The sequence below is a fragment of the Condylura cristata genome, unplaced genomic scaffold (assembly GCF_000260355.1).
Source record: "Condylura cristata isolate star-nosed mole 26May11 unplaced genomic scaffold, ConCri1.0 scaffold00004, whole genome shotgun sequence".
In the NCBI taxonomy this organism is placed as follows: Eukaryota; Metazoa; Chordata; class Mammalia; order Eulipotyphla; family Talpidae; genus Condylura; species Condylura cristata.
In genome coordinates this window covers 33,712,885-33,729,914 of record NW_004567105.1, presented here as the reverse complement: position 1 = coordinate 33,729,914, position 17,030 = coordinate 33,712,885, and positions in this window count along the sequence as shown.

Here is a 17,030-nt window from a genome sequence, read left to right as displayed (position 1 = left end):
GGGGGGGGGGCTCTCAGTTAGTTTGTTACCAGAGCTCCAAGTCAGCAGAGCAGGTAAGATATTCCTTTTTGTGTGCGCCTGCAGTACAATTAAATTTTAAGTGCGCGGATGAGGACCCACAGACAGGCAGCCCAGTTCACACTGGGTTACCCTGTAGCAAATGGAGACATCTAATGAAGAGAAGTCAGGGATGCGTCTGAGCTTCCTACAATGCACCCTGCCACCGAAGTGACCTAGACCAAAATGTCAGTGTTGAGAGTGAGAAATGCTGGTGTAAAGTTTCATGAAACAAGGCTTTCAGGAAGGCCAGGAAGGCCATGATGTGTCAGGAACAGAGACAAAGGAGGAGCAACCAGGGAATGAAGAGACCATCTGGAGCGTCTGGTGCCACGCACACCACGGGAAGAGGGTTTTCAAAGAAGACTTGGGCAGCCCACAGTGCCAGATGCTGCTACCGCCAAACAAAGTATTGTTTATACCAGTCCCAAGCCCATTTCATACAGATAAAGCTTTTCGTTAGTTCCCCCAAAATATATCCAAATCTGTGTCTTTTTCAGCAAGCAGCAATACAAACATACACCTATTAAAAAAACAGATGGACTTCTAGATCATATCTTAATAGTGCCTGACCTCAGTCACCTCCCTGAATTTCTTTCTTTCTCAGATGCTTACCTACCAGAGGAAGGAGCTGACTACTGCTTTAAAAATAAATCTTCCTTTAGAGAGGAAACAAGGAGATGGGGAAGTTGGGTAGGAGAAAATATGAATGGCTTTACAAGGAATAAAAGTCAGTCCCACATACATATACGAAACATTCCAAATGATCACATAGAGTTTATATGAAATTTTTATGCATCCTCTCACAAAAACAATGTACGAGAAGTTTAAGCAAAAACTGAAAAGATATGATTTACCTATCCTATCTGCTCATCCTGGTAACTGCCCAAGCTTTAGAAGACCCCAAGTTCAAGAGGTTCAGAAGGGGTTGAAAACTATCAGCTGTCTTCCCTGTCTTGGGGACACCTTAAAACTCATTTATATCAAATGTTTGCTGAAGACTCTAATAGTTACTGGTTGCACTATCTGTGTCTCCCACTAAATGCCATGCTCCAAGCAAGCACCATGCCTACTGTATTAATTACTAGATGCTAATAAGTGATGTTTCTGTACAGCATACAAAATATAAAAATGATAGATGACTGTAAAATACAAAAATTGCTTGTAAATGAGTAGCAAATAAATTAATGTTAATATTTTTAATTTTTTATCCTGATCTATTTCAAAATGGTGAATTTTTACGCAAAATCACCACTTTTTTGTTTGTTTGGTAGTATGAAGAAAGATGTTTTGAAGCAGAAAACGCATCCATAAATAGTCCGCCTAAGAGCCTACCATTGGGGTCAGCCACACCCACCTTTTGAACAAGGCTGACCTCCAAGGGTCACACATATATAGTTATAGTCACATTTTTCCTCCTCATTTCAAATACTGAAATTTCTGTTTTGTTAACAGAAAAGACCTGGAATTAACCCAAATGCCCAAAAGTAGATGACTGGATTAAAAAGATGTTGTACATATACACAATGGCATATTACTCAGCGATCAAAAGGGTTAACCTCATGCCTTTTGCAGCAACATGGACAGAGCTAAAAGGGATCTTGCTTAGAGAAATAAGCCAGAAAAAAAGAAAGAAAAATACCGGATCATTTCACTCATAGCAAGAGCATAAAGGACTTAGGGAGAAAATAGTAATAATGAACAACTATATATCAGAGACATTTTACAGGGGTGGAGTGGGAAATGGGATCAAAAGGGGGGGGTAGTGCACGGGACTATGATGATGGCACACAGGTGATCTAGTGATGGGAAGTCCATGGGGATTACAATTGAGATGGAAAAAGACACAAAGTGATGTAAAAATAAACTATAATAATAATAATAATAATAATTTATGGAGAAAGTAGTCTACTTCTTTTAGTAATGAAATAAATCTTCAGTAGAGACCAATATAGAAACCTACTAAAAGGATTAGTACATTATCATAAACAATTTTATGCAAAGAAACTTCCACAGGACTTCAAAGGGGGATGAAATTATGACAGGCAAAGTGGGTCAGGTGGAGAGGACTTTTCTGGGAAGGAAAGGATGGTCCTGAGGGAGCATTTTACAGTGAACTGAAGCATGAGGTCTTTGTAACATGCTTTTCTTCTATCTAAATAAGGCCACTTAAACCAAAGCATGACATTAGAGACTGAAAGCAGCTTCTCAGAGAACAAGCAGGAAACTTACAAACTGAGTCCCTCGGAAGGCATCACATCAATATGTCAATTAAGGAAGACAACAGATAAAAACCACAAACACATACTTTAATGAGCTAGAAAATGTTTAGGAATCTAGGATGTTTAGATATTTATGGTACTAATATAAAAATCCATGTAAAACAAGAAGTAGAAAACAGTAGGATCTTGATTACATAATAACAAGTTTAATCAATACCATACTTAGTTTTATTCTGGAGTCTGTATTTTATTCAATGCTGCTTTAAGTTTTATATCATTTTGTCTACAACTTGTAATTATTCATCAGTAATCATATTCTGTATTTTATTAGTTATTCATCTGAACAGATTTTGACAAACACAAGCATAACATAAAGGAGGGGGCCACCCCATTGACAATCCACACCTAGAGGAATCTGAGGTTGATCTTAGAAGATGTAAGCGCTTATAATCCCAATTTAGAAACATCATAACACTAAAATGATAACAGTTAGCAGTTATCCAATGCACATTATGTGCTAGAAGCTTTGCATACATCTTCTCACAACAAATTTGTAGCGGTAATGTTATAATCGGGCCCTTTTTACAGATGAAGAAAAGTAAGGTATAGTTTAAATCACCAAGATCATAGCTTCAGAGCTACAATTCGCAAAATGCATCCTTAAAGTTCCATAAAGTAAATAACAAACACAAGAATTCACAGAACTTTTGGAAGGTACACTAAATTTTTCATTGCTTCCTTTGATTTCCTGTTTCCATTTCACTGTCAATACTCCTTCCTCTTGCCTGCTATGTATGTACACAGTGCTTGCCAAAGGGATTTTTTAAAAAGAACAAAGCATGAGATTGATTCCTTCACTTATTTAGCAACTTTGGTTGAACACCTTCTGTGTTGCATGCACTGCTGAAGCCTGTGACAATATACTAGTAAACAAGAAGCACAAACTGCTTACACTCAGACTGATGGCATTAAACAGGCTGAGTATATATGTGTGGGTGTGCATATATATGTGTGTGTGAGCTGGTGAGAAAAGCTTACTGCTCAACTGCCAAATCTAACTACTGCCTCATTCCTAGTCAACTACTCTTCATTTCACAAACATTCCATGCTGCCATATCCCGGTCTTTCAACGTGCTGCTTCTACTTAAAATTCACTTCCTCCTCCCCTTTTCACCAGGCTAATTCCTATCAACTTTCAGCAAATCTTCACGGATTCCCCCATTCTGGGCTTGTCATCCATCACTGCACTTCCAAAGCAACTTAAAAGGTCCCGACTTACACATGCAGCACTACACTGTTACTGCATGAGCTACTCATTCATACTCCTTTATCTAGGATCGTCCAGAGGGCAGGGCACATGTGCTCGGGTGTTAGCAGGGGTGTCTGATTTCATTTGGTAGAGCTGCCATGATAAAATATTACAGACCAGGTGGCACAAGCATCAGAAGCTTATTTTCTCACAGTTCTAGAGGCTGGAAGTTCAGTACCAACGTATGAGTGACTTGGTTTCGTTTCTTCTGAGAATTATTTCTGTACAGAGTGTGCTCTCTCCCTAGGTCCTCATTGTGGTCTTCTTCTGTATGCACAGTCCTGGCGTCCTCTTGTGTCCCAATTACCTCTTCTTAGAAGAGCACCGGTTAAATTGGATCAGGGCTCATCCTAATGGCCTCATTTTAACATATAGGCACACTTCAGAGTATTGTGAGTTTCATTCAAGACCACTTCAATATAGCAACTGTCCCAGTAAAGTGAGTCACATGGATATTCGGTTTTCCAGTACATGTGAAAGTCATGTCTACACTATACTGTAGTTCTTAAGTGTTCAAAGGCCCATGTTTAAAAAGATGCACATATATGTTAATGAAAGGTGTCACAGTAAGAGCCAGTAAGCACTTGCAGTTGGAAAAATAGTACCAGGAGTGACTTGCATGAAGCATGTTGGACAAGCTTTCAATTTTTAAAACACAATATCTGCAACATGTAATAAAGCAAAGCAAAATAAAACAAGGCATGCCTATAACCACTTCTTTAAAAGCCCAACCTCCAAATGCAGTAATAGTGTGAGATATTGGGGGATCAAGGCTTTTAATCAGTAAATATTCCTTCAAAGTCTTTAAAGACAATATATTCTTCTCTTGAATCCTATTTAGTTCTAGGATTCTTTAACATCTTTTCAAGCTTTGAGGAACAATGATCTTATAACAAAGACATTCACTTTTTTTGAAAATTTTCCCCTTTATAATAATCCTATACAAAACCACATTTTTTAATCTTCCATATGGCTGACCTTCAGACTACAATCCAAAGATGGAAAAGAAGAAAGATTAGTTGAGCTTTAATATTAATGCTGCTATTGAAATCATTATTGAAAAACAAACCATGTGTAATGTATATGTGTGTGTGCTGATAAACTATTATGTCTAAAATGAAGCCAACAGATTTTCAAGTTGCATTCTGAGATTCCATGCATGCCATGCCATGCATCATCAGCGAGATCCACAAAGATAGTCTATTTTCTCTTTTCATTATGGATGCACTTTACAGCATCTCCACTCTCCTAACAGCTGTCATGGCAACATTCTCCTCTGTCAGGATGAGGAAGCAGCAAGGCTCATCCTCTTAATGCATGAATGAACCAGGGAGGCTTCTGAATAACAGAACTCCCCAGAGTTTGGGCGACACCATTGCAAAATGCAGTTTCTGCCAGACAGTCTGCTTTCACGCCTTCTCCACACTGGCACTGCAGAACATGATGATAAAGAGTAGCTGGACGTCTTTCATTTGTAACTACTTGTTTTGTTCTAAAATAGCAAGCTATAAAAATGATAATGAATCACATGAGCACTAAAAATTATACGAAAGACATAGAATTTAACAACTAAAACACAATTTTGTTCTTGCATATTTGAAAGGGAAAATAAAAGGTTCGCTGAATTTCAAAAATAAGCTGAAAAACATAAATATCCAAAATTCTGTCAGGCTGAAATTCATGTAACAAATGGCCTTGGGTGAGAATTCTACAAATGAAACATGTGCATGTACATTTACATTGATCTTTTTCATACATCTATTCTCAGAAATTTTAAATACACAGAAAAATTGGAAAGATAGTACATTGAATTTCTGTAATCCCAGAGTTCCCCATAATGTTAGCATCCTACATAGAAATTTACTAAAATTAATGAACCAATATTGAACATTGTAACATAAATCCTTACTCTATCCATATTTTCTTCATTTTGGTCTAATATCTTTTCCTATTCCAGGATCCCACCCAAGATTACACATTTCATTTAACTGCCATGTCTCTTTAGGCTCCTCTTGGCTCTAACAACTTCTTCCAATTCCCTTGTTTTGAAGAATACTCATTTTTGTAGAATGTCCCTCAACTGAGTTTTATCTGATGTTTCTCTTTCTCATGATTAGACTGGAGTTAGAGGTTTGGAGAGGAAAATCACAGAGGAAAAGTGGCATTTTCATCACATCATACCAGCAGTGTGTAATATGAACACCTGCTGTCATTCTTGATCATCTGACTGAGGTATGTTTTGTGCTGACTATAACCAATATAAAGTTACTTTTTCCTCCATTCCATATTGTATTCTGGAGGAAAATAACTATAAACAATCTATAATTAAGGAGTAGAGACAGATGTCCCACCTTTTTGATAAGCAGTTAAATAAATTTTAGAAATTCTGCAAGGGAGACTTATCATTTCTTCTCTTTTTGTGTGTGAGTTTGTATCACAGTTCTGGCTTTTTTTTTTTTTAAGATTTTATTTATTTATGTAGACAAGAACTGGGGTACAGCCCAGAGGTGCAGGGGGCAAGAGGATTCATGAGAGACAGAGTGGGGAGCAGAATAGGCAGATGGACTGAAATACACTGCTGAGGGGAGCAACAGGCAGGTCAGGAGAGGTCTGCTGCACCATGTGGGTCAGCTCCCAGGCAGGGATGGAACTAGTACCTAAATGGCTGGAACAGCACCACAAAGCTACACTTTGACCCATTGTGCCCCCCCAGGCCCAATCCACCTGGCTATTGGTCCTCTTTGTTGCCTCATTATTTCTTGTCTTCTAACATAGATACTTAATGCTTTTAATTGTTCTCTGAAAATCTTTTTGTTGCATCCCACAATTCCTTCGAAGCTGTATTTTCAAATTCATTTGTTCAAAATGTTTTTAAATTCACATTGTGACTTCTTTAATCCACATGTTATTTAGTAGTGTTGTTTAATCTTAGTATTATTTTCCAAATATCTTTGCCACTGATCTTGTTTAATTCCATTATGAACTTGCTACATACTTTGTACAGTTTCTACTTTTTAAAATTTGTTACTGTTTTAATTTTTTGGTTTAGCATATGGTCTGTCTTGGTTCCATGTAAACTTGGGAAGAATAAATGTTGTTCTTGCTTTAACATTCTATAAACAACAGCTGGATTAAGTTGATCGATGATGTTATTCAGTCAACTATATCTCACTGGTTTTTACCTATCTACCAATCATTTACTGAAAGGGAGATATTGAAGTCTGCAGCTACAGTAGTGGATTATTTCTCTTTGCTGATTTTGTCTCAAGTATCTAATGCTCTGTTATTAGGTGCATACAAATTTAGGATTATGTACTGTAGAGAATTAACTCCTCTAGCATTCTAAATGTTTTTGCTTTCCATGTACTGAAATCCACGCTCTCTACAATTAAGATAATGACTCCAGCTATCTTTTGATTAGTGTTAATATGGCTATGGCGTATCTCTCTTTATTGTTTCACTTCTTACCTGAGGCTTTATATTTAAAGTGGGTTTCTTACAGACAACAGAGTGAGATCTCTTTCTGCTTATCTACTCTGATAATACCTGTCTCTTAAATGGTCAGCTGGTGTATGGAGACTGCTCGCATTTAAAGTGTTTATATAGCTGGATTAAGATCTACCTTTTTGTAACTTTTTATTTATCTTATTTTCCTCTTGCTTCCTCCTCTTGTTCTGCCTTCTGTTATTTTTTAAGAATTCTTATTGGAATAACATTACATAGGTTTCAGCTGTAGATAATCATAAATCAGCATTTGTGCATCCTACAAATTCACCACTAAAAATCAAAGTCCATCCTTCATCATACATTTGACCTTCATGATACTATTTTATCTCCATACTGACTATATTTTTTACACTTTTTTAAAACAGTAATGGTTGTTCTAATATTTGCAATATGTGTTTTACTCTAATCCAGGTCCACCATAAGTAATACAATGTCACTTTATGTAAATTAGTATCTGTGCCTCAGAGTATTGCCAACTCTATATCTTATGTCATTGTTATTCATTTCACTTACCCATAGGCTGTAGTCATATAGTAGTATTAGTTTAAACATTGTTTTCCTGAACCAAATAATAAAAAATTTCACCTTCATTTATTTCCTTACTGACATACGTCCTTTGTCTATGTAGAATCAAGTTTAAATTTATCTTCTTTTTCAATATATAATTACATTTATTTTATGTTATTTTTATTTATTTTCTTCCAATTATGTTTATTGAGGCAACACTGGTGTATATCACTGTATTTGTTTTAGGGTTACAGGTTCAAACTACTACAAATGTATGTTTCCATACCATGAACACCACCAAAGTCTGAAAAAACTGGAAAAAAAAGTTTGTTTTCTTTTCCTCTGAAGAACTTCTTTCAATATTCACAAACACCGGTCAGCTGGTAATAAGTTCCCTCAGTTTTCCTTCCTTGAGAAAACCATTTCTTTTACTTTTTAAGAATAATTTATCTGGATATACAATTTTAAAATGGTGAGTTTATATTTTTTCTAATATTCTTCTATAATTTCTAAAATGAGAAGTACACGTAATTCTTACCTTTTCCCTGAATAGGTATTGTTCACTCTCCTTTTCCCTTTGGATCTTCCAAAAATTTCTCTTTGTCTTTGGTTTCCTGCAGTTTGAAATTCATGTCACTTGGTATAGATTGTTAGTACTTATATTGCTTGATGGTCAATCCCATAGCTTCCTGGATTTGAGGAAATATCTGTCCTTAAGTTTGAAAATGATTAGTCATTATCGTATCAAATATTTCTTTAGTGTCCATTCTCTTTTTTTCTCCTAATATTCCAATTTCACAAATATTTCACTTTGTCAAAATGTAACCCAGTTATTGAATGTTCTGTCTTTCTATTTTTCTCTTTGCAATGTCGTTTGGTAAGTTTTTCTTCACTTGTCTTCAAGTCCACTACTCCTTCAGAGGCCTCTTTCATTTCCATCATGTGTTTCTGAGTCTTAGTATTACCTTCTGATTCCTCATATTTTCCGTCTCTCTACTTACTACCCATGTGTTCTTGCATGTTACCTAGCTTATTAAGTGTTCTTAACGTTTAAGTTTCCTGTCACATCACTCAAAAATGTGTATCATACCTGATTCTTATTCTGACTTTTGCTTCATCTCTTTGAACTGTTTTCATTGCCTTTTACGATGTCTTGTAATTTTTGGTTTAAAATTAGACATGATATAACAGATAACAGGATCTGAGGTAAACAGGATGATAGTGTGAGGTTTTGTTATCCTGGACAGAAGTTTGACTATATTTAAGGCTTGCTGTAGGTGTAGTTACCAGAAGTTTCAAACTTATCTAGTGTCTATATTTTATCCCCCGTTTTATTATAAAAGTCCAAATCTTTGAGATTAAAGTCGGCATGCAGAAGTTATATTAGCTAGAATATACTGTTATTATAGGAAAACACTATTATTGTGATGGTAAGTCATGGAAAAGGGGAAATGTTCTGTGATCTTATGAAATTCAGTTTTTTGGTGGACTTTGTATTGCCTAGGTATGACTTTTACAGGGTTTTTGGTTTCTTTCCTATAGCAGTACAGAAAAAGTTAGAGGACTTAAGACAAATGTCCATTCTTGCGGTAGTAAAGACTCTAATAAACGTCATTTCCTTGGAAGAAAATGGCCTTTATTATAGAAAATGCTCAGAATATTTACCAATGGTTACTTTTCCTCCAGGAATGGAGTTTTCTTGAATCTTCACCTGTGGGTTTCCTAGAGACAAAATCAATCTATGGGTGAAATCCCCTCTAAAACTGTTGTGTCCAGCAATCTCTAACTCTCAAGCGAAACTACAATCTACCTCCAGCAATTCAAAATTAGTATTTAAGTAGTCTCTGCATTTCATGGCTCCAACTGCCTCCATTACACATAAGCATATCTTAGCTATGACTCTCGATTCATCTTTTTCTCTAGATTTTACAGTAGTATTTGTCCCATAGCTACTGAGGGGGTCCAATAAAAGTCATCAATTTTCAGTTTATTAATTTTTATTTTATTATGACAGAACTGATTACTCACAATCTTTTTTTGTGATATATGAATAACATGTACCATTCTATTACGTTCAGGTATACAACATAATGATTCAATATTTTTATGTGTTGGGAAATGATCACCCCAATAAATCTAGTTTATACCGATGTAACAACAACATTTTTTTTTTCTGATGAGATGTTAAGGTCTACTTTTGGGCAATTTTCAAGCAACTCTTTAGATGTCGTAATTCTTAAAATTGTTTTGAATATTCTTTTTTAATATTTATTTTTATGCAGAGCAGAAATGTTACCTGAAATAAGTATTCATTGAGAAGCTTAGCATAGTATCTTTACTATGGTATTTTAGAAGGTAAAAATTCATTCATTCAATGAACATTTACATATTATTATTATGCTATGAGTATGTCCTGTTCTGGATAGTATAACTATGGTAATGAAGAAGATACAGCATTGGTCCTTGATCTGATAGAAGTTGTATTCTAATAAAGAAACAAAAAAGGATATACATGTGAAAACACTAACCTCCGTGTTCAGAAAGCTAATCAGGAGGCTCTGTTTTCAGAGTGACGAAACAAAACTTAACAGTCATAAAGAATATGCATGTTTGATGACACTGTAATAAGGAAATATAGCCAAAAAGGAAATGATTGACTAAAAGTCCTCACACTTAAGCAGAAGATAGAAAAATAAGTAGGATTAAGATTGTAAAGAAATGTAACTTGATGAAGAGTACAGCATGATAAATAAAGTCAGCAATGAGAATACAATGTCCCAATACGATACAATACAATACAATACAATCAACACAACACAATACTGTTTCAATCCAGTCTGACTGCAGTGGAGTTTTCTGCTGCTGAATAGTACAAAAGAACAGCAGAAAAGCTGGCTAATACTAGAATCTGAAATATGTTGTTCGACAAGGACTCTGAAGACCACTTGTTAACAGTGAGCATAATGGAGGAAAACACTGGGATTCATGACAACGCCTCACCTCTTCTGCGAACCAGCTCTGGGTTTTTTTGGGCAAAATCCCTTAGCTCTGAATATATGTCTTCATTTTTAGTGAAAAAGAATTGATCACTGAGTCTTCTTCCATTTTAAACACCCTAAGGGTCTGTGTAGGAGTGTCTTCTACATCATCTCAAATATGTACTAACCCAGTCGCTACATGGGTCTATGAAATAAGAAGAAAGTTCACTATCCCTGAGGCAGCTGGTTCGATAAAACTGGCACTGGACAGTTCAAGTTGACATAATGTGTTTTTTTGTTGTTGTTGTTGTTCAAAATGAACTGAAATCTGCCTTCCCATAGTCCACTGCTTAAATTGTAAAACTCCAGAGCAGCTCTGTTCAACTGAAATTAGGAAATATTCTCCATCTACATTGCTCAATTGAGTAGTTACAGGCACTTACTGTCACTGGGCACTTGAAATGTGGCTACTATGCCCAGAAAAATGATTTTATTAGTTGACCCAGTTTAATGTAAAGAAAGAGTCACATATGACCAGTTGCTAGCGTATTTAACCAATGGCTCTAAAACTAGCCAGAACTAGCTTCTCAGATACATGGGATTCTTCATTACTGGGCTGTGGCACAGCTTTTCTTTTTCTAGCTAATCCCAGTGAGATGTCCATACCATTGTTCATATAGCATGTTCATGTCCATATGTTCTTACTGACACTCTAATTCACTCACCCTCACTCACCCTCAGATGAGTTTCTAGAAACCATGAAGTATGCTTGAATTTACATGTAAATCTGTTATGTATATATGTGCATTTTTGATGGAAGGATCTTCCATAGTCACCTTCAGGTTCTCAAAGGAATCCTTGATCTCCCAAAGAAGGCTGGAGTGCAAAGGGAAGATAAAAGAAAATGGGACACAATGACAGTATTAAAGTTAGATCTGAAACACCACAGAACTATTAAGAGGCTGAGATGAAAGCAGACCTCGGGACCCCTGACACCCATCTTATTTCGATTGCAATTCCTCTTAGGCATTTTCACACAGAAAGTTGCTTTAATTTCCTTATAAAACACAGCCCCTCATTCTTTTCTTATATACACAATAACATGAAATTTTTATGTCTGTATGTCATGCAAAACTATGTTACTTTCAGGAGAAAAATGGTTGAAAGTATCTTTGAAAAGCATTTTTTAACACACACACAAAATACACCATCTAGCTAGTTCAAACTTTTGGGGCAGTTTTTGAAATATTTTTTCTGACATGACAACTTTTTAAAAAGGAAAGCACACTTCACTTTCTTCAGTGTATTGCAGACATTGTAATTCCCTTGTTTCAGATCCTGCTACTTCCATAGAGAAGCATAGAGAAGAGGTAAGTTTTTTTTAACATACCTTTTTGTTTTAATTAAATATACTCATCTTACTAAACCAAAAGACCTTTGGTCTATAAGGTAATATGATCTATATTGACTTAAATCAAAACATCACAGCTGTGCCAGTATTTCTACTATTTTTAAAGAACTCCAAGAAAAATAATTCTGCTAAATAGCAATTTATTTCAACACCATTCCATAAAAGACCTAGTATAACATAACACTAAAACAATTTTGTAGGTAGCAAATTGCCTTTTCCCAAGGTATTAGATCAAGAAAAAGTACATTATTTACTTGACAGTTGTGGCTTCTCTTTACTATCATCCTTATTTAACCTAGGTGTTAAAATTACATAAGAAAAGCCTGTGACATATTGACTATTTAAGGTTTTTTTTTTTTAGGTTTATTTATTTATGCATACAGAACTAAGTACAGGCCAGAGGTGCAGGGGCGGTGAGAGGATTCACCAGAGACAGAGTGGGGAGCAGAACAGGCAGATGGAGTGAAATGCAATGCTGAGGGGAGCAGCAGGCAGTACAGGAGAATTCTGCCACGCCATATAGGTCACCTCCCTGCCCAGGGATCTAACTCATGCTGAAGCAGCTGGGACTAGCTTCATAGTGCTCTGCTTTACCCATATGCACCACCAGAGAGGGCCTATTTAAGGTTATTTTTAATAACACTTATCTAGAAAACAAGCATGAATGATCTGAATCTATCTCCTAGCAATTAAACCTTTCTATATGAACTTCAGAGCATTTACTTTTGTCTTTGCAGTGCTAAAGAAGAAAAAAAAAATGAGACATGAACAAAAATTCAACTAAATCATCTTTAGTAGCAGAACATGGAGTCAGTCTGACCACTGGACTATGGATTGACTTTTAAGAACTATGCTGTGGCTGCCTTGGAATGTTTGTTTCACTGTAAAACACTAAACACAGAATGTAACCCCTTCTCAGTACCCCTTCCTGGACCACAATCCCACACCTTCCTCCCTCAACCTGACCACTACAATACCTGTGAACTCATCAGACTACTTCACCTTTGACCTCTTCTATTCTCAACCCATCAGCCAGGAAGATACTTTTAAAACCTAAGTCAGATGATGTTATTCCTCAACTTACCATCACAGGTAAAGCTACAATCCTTACTATACCCCATAAAGCTGCCTAATTCAAATGTTGCTTTCTCCACGAAGAAACACATCTAAGATCTCAATCTTAACTCACAGAAAGATATTTCTTACTTCTTTACCTGCTATACTGTTTTATGGCAGGTAATAGTGTTTATAAGCATATGTATATATGTATTGTGTGTGTGTATATACTATATGTAATATAGTATATATATGTGTATGTGTGTGTGTGTGTGTATATATATATATATATATATATATAGTATAGACTTTACATATTCATCTTATTTGTTGATTTATTTATCTAGTATCTCCCTTATCTAGAACATAAATTCCATGAAGACTGGGAAATTTGGACATATAGAACACTACCTAGCATTCAGGAAATAAATAGTTCATAAACTTAATGATAAGGCTGAAGTATGAAAGTAAGGTAACAACAATCATAATTTTGACATTGTCAAAATTTGAATCCACATCTAAGTACTAGCATTATTTTCTTGAAATTTTTAAAAATAGAAATAAAAGTCATTAAAAACGAATCCAAATACTCATTACAGAAAATAAAAATTAAATTTTAGTGGCCCTCCCTGGTGGTGCAGTGGGTTAAAGCACAGCACTGAGAATCTGAAGCCGCTTCCGCATGAGTTCGATTCCCGCCTGCCCTGGAGGTGACCACATGGCGTGGCAGACCTCTCCTGACCCGCCCGCTGCTCCCCTCAGCAGTGTGCTTCGTCGATCTGCCTGTTCTGTTCCCTGCTCTGTCTCTGGTGAAGTCTCTCACCGCCCCTGAGCCTCTGGCCTGTACTCCAGTTCTGTATGCACAAATAAAGTAAAATCTTTTAAAAAAAGAAAAAAAATTAAGTTTTAGTTATGTTTCTGGTACCCAATAGGCACTCAACAAATACTTGGTTGGCATAGTGCAAAGTTTCCTTAGGATAAATTCTTAGAGGTCAGTTGCTAATCATAGATGCATATATATCAAATACCGACTGAAGTTTAAACTTCAGGGACCCTCATTTGCTAAAGAATCTTCCAAGGTATAAGAAAAGCCCACAAAATACATTCACATGGTCATATGGTTTTGTAAAATTGCTTAAATAAGATGTTTTCAACTGCTGCTACCTTCCACGTCAGGTTCCCTGTAGTTCTTCTTGAGTGGCTATGGAGTAGCTGAGGGAATTTTTGAGTCCAGCTAAGGATAAACTGGACTAGGAATTATTTCTTATTTATTTAAATGGCTTTTATCTATGGTCATTGAAGTCATTTCTGAAGATAGTTACTGGTAGTAAGTTAACATTGTTAAAGTTATTTCAGAGTAGAAATGTTGAGGAGTATTCCTACCACCATCATGTAAACTAACCCTCCAGGGTAAGGGTCATATCATAATGAGATGCCTCTTGCCAAGCCTCATGCCAGAAAGGAGAAAGACTGAACTGTGTAGAGCAGGAGCTTGTCAGTAGACAATTCTATATTCATAAGATGTCTAAAATGGTAAAGCAAAGAACTCTGTTTTCATCAGCACCGAGCCAAAATGGAAGTTCACTCCTCTCAGGAATACAGTCAGTAATGGAGTATACTCAATTACAAATTCAATAAATCTACAGCAATACTACAAACACAAAATATTTGTACGTGTGAACTTCCAAGGTTTATGCAGCCTAACTGTTAGTAATAAAAATAAATTCCTTTTACCATACTAGAGGACTTAATTATCTTTCCTGTGTCTTGTAGAAAACACAGAAAACCGCTGCCATGTGAAAGGCAATCAAAGAATAACCAAAACTATGTAAGAAATAAATCACTAGAGAGGAATGTCAGGAAGTTAATTATTTAAAATTAACTATGTACATATATTCTGTTCAAGGGCAAAACAGAGTAGTTAGGAAGCTATTCAGTGTTACAGGAGAGACAAGTTGGAGTTTCAGGCCAGGACACTGATAACAGAGGGAGAAGCCTGTGGTCTTGAGTTGTTGACAGATATCTTCCAGTACATTGAGTAGCCACAGCAAAAGTGTTAAAAGCCAAACCCTGAAGTCTGACTCAACCTTGAAGAGGATTTTCTGAAGTTTAGTATTTACCAATTTCATAAAAATGTACTATTTTTTTTTCTTATAAAACTAAACATTTACACTGACACCTACTTTCTGTTTCGAATCCTTTTCGACACCTCCCTCCCACTACTACATTTCTGCTGGGCTCCGCAGATCTTCAATCTGCCTCTGATCGTAGATTACATACATTTTAAATTTTGATGCTGTTTAATTTGCCACTGAAAAAAGTTGTACTAATTGGTGGTCCTACTTCTTTAAAACTTCAAAGACATGCGTTATCATCATTCATTCTAAATTTGGCCAGTTTGTTATAAAGTTTTAATTTGTGATTCTTTGATTTCTGGTACTTCTGAACATACTTCCAAATATGTATTGCTCACTTGTAAATTTTCCTTATAGACCAACAGGTCCAGTTTTATTTGCCCTTTTTCTTCTTAAAAGCTGATCTTTGTTATTTGATTAGCATACAAATCCATGCTCAACACGTATCAAACCTTGTACTTGTGTATGTATTTATACCACTCGTCTCGCACATATATTTCATTTAAACGTTTTAGCTCTAAATGTCTGTTTGTCAAACCAGAAAATAAATTCTTGATAGGCAGAAAAAGCTCTTGATAGATAGACATAAGTTACATCATCTTTTATGTTTTATATCCCTTTTTAAGTCAAAAATCTCTTAAATGAGTGGCATTTAAAATGAAAGTTAAAAATAGGAAGTCTAAATAAAGGAAATATAACTAACAAAATACTGAAATCTATATTCCTCAGTCACCATTACCACTTCTGCAGCTGGAAAAGCCAAGCCCGTTGTATCAACTGGAATGAAGTACAAATGTCACATTGGATGTCCAAAATAATATTCCATTTTCTTGCTTTTAGCATCTGAAGACTTTTGCCGTCATTATTTCTACCTACTCCAGCTTTTGAACTCTTCTACACCTGCTCCATATTCTCTTAGCTTTCACTTCTGTCCAATCCTCAGTTTCTTAAAACTTGTAAATACATGTACATACAGTCAAGTTTAATAAGCTGTGGAGCCAAAGAGAAATCTGAAAGCCAAATTCTGTGTTCTGAACTGGATATAAATTGTAGCTAATACTTACCCCCCCACTGAGGCCTTTGTACACACTGAAGTGATTGAAAATACCAGAAACTTCCGGAAGCAGGTCATTACCTGCAAGGAGCACCAATGGAAAGAAAGATCCAGAAAAAGATTCCCCAATGTTGGTGCATGCCCAAACCTGCCATGATCAAGCATATCAAATTTTCACCAAAATTTATCTATAAATCTACAAGATTTAAATTTTTTCAGGAATAATTTTCTTAAGAAAAGTTCTGAAGGTCAATTAAGTTCTATAACACCTTTTGACCTCTTTAAATATGTCATAAATGGGACCCTCCCTGGTGGCAGCAGTGGGTTGGAGCCCAGCACTGTGAAGCTGCCTGCGGCTGCTTCAGTGCAAGTTCAATCCCCAGCCCAGAGGTGATCCACATGGTGCAGCAGACTTCTCCCGTCTCACCTGCTGCTCCCCTCTGCAGTGTCAATCTGCCTGGTCTTCCCCCTCACCTGGTAAGTACTCTTACCCCCTACACCTCTGGCCTACACCCCAATTCTGCATGCATACAGTAAAAAAAAAAAAATCTTTAAAAATAAATAAATGTGCCATAAATGTAACATAAAAGTGCCTAGGTATACAGCTGAGTGTTCTGGAGTCATCGGCTCCCACATTATAAAACAGCACTACCAGAAAGCTGATCATGTCTGCGGAGTCACTACCTCTCTCCAAAATATACCACACTTTGACTTCACCAAAAATTAGTTTTGCCTCTTAGAATTTTATGCATATGAGAATCTCATATGTGTGTGTGTGTGTGTGTGTGTGTGTG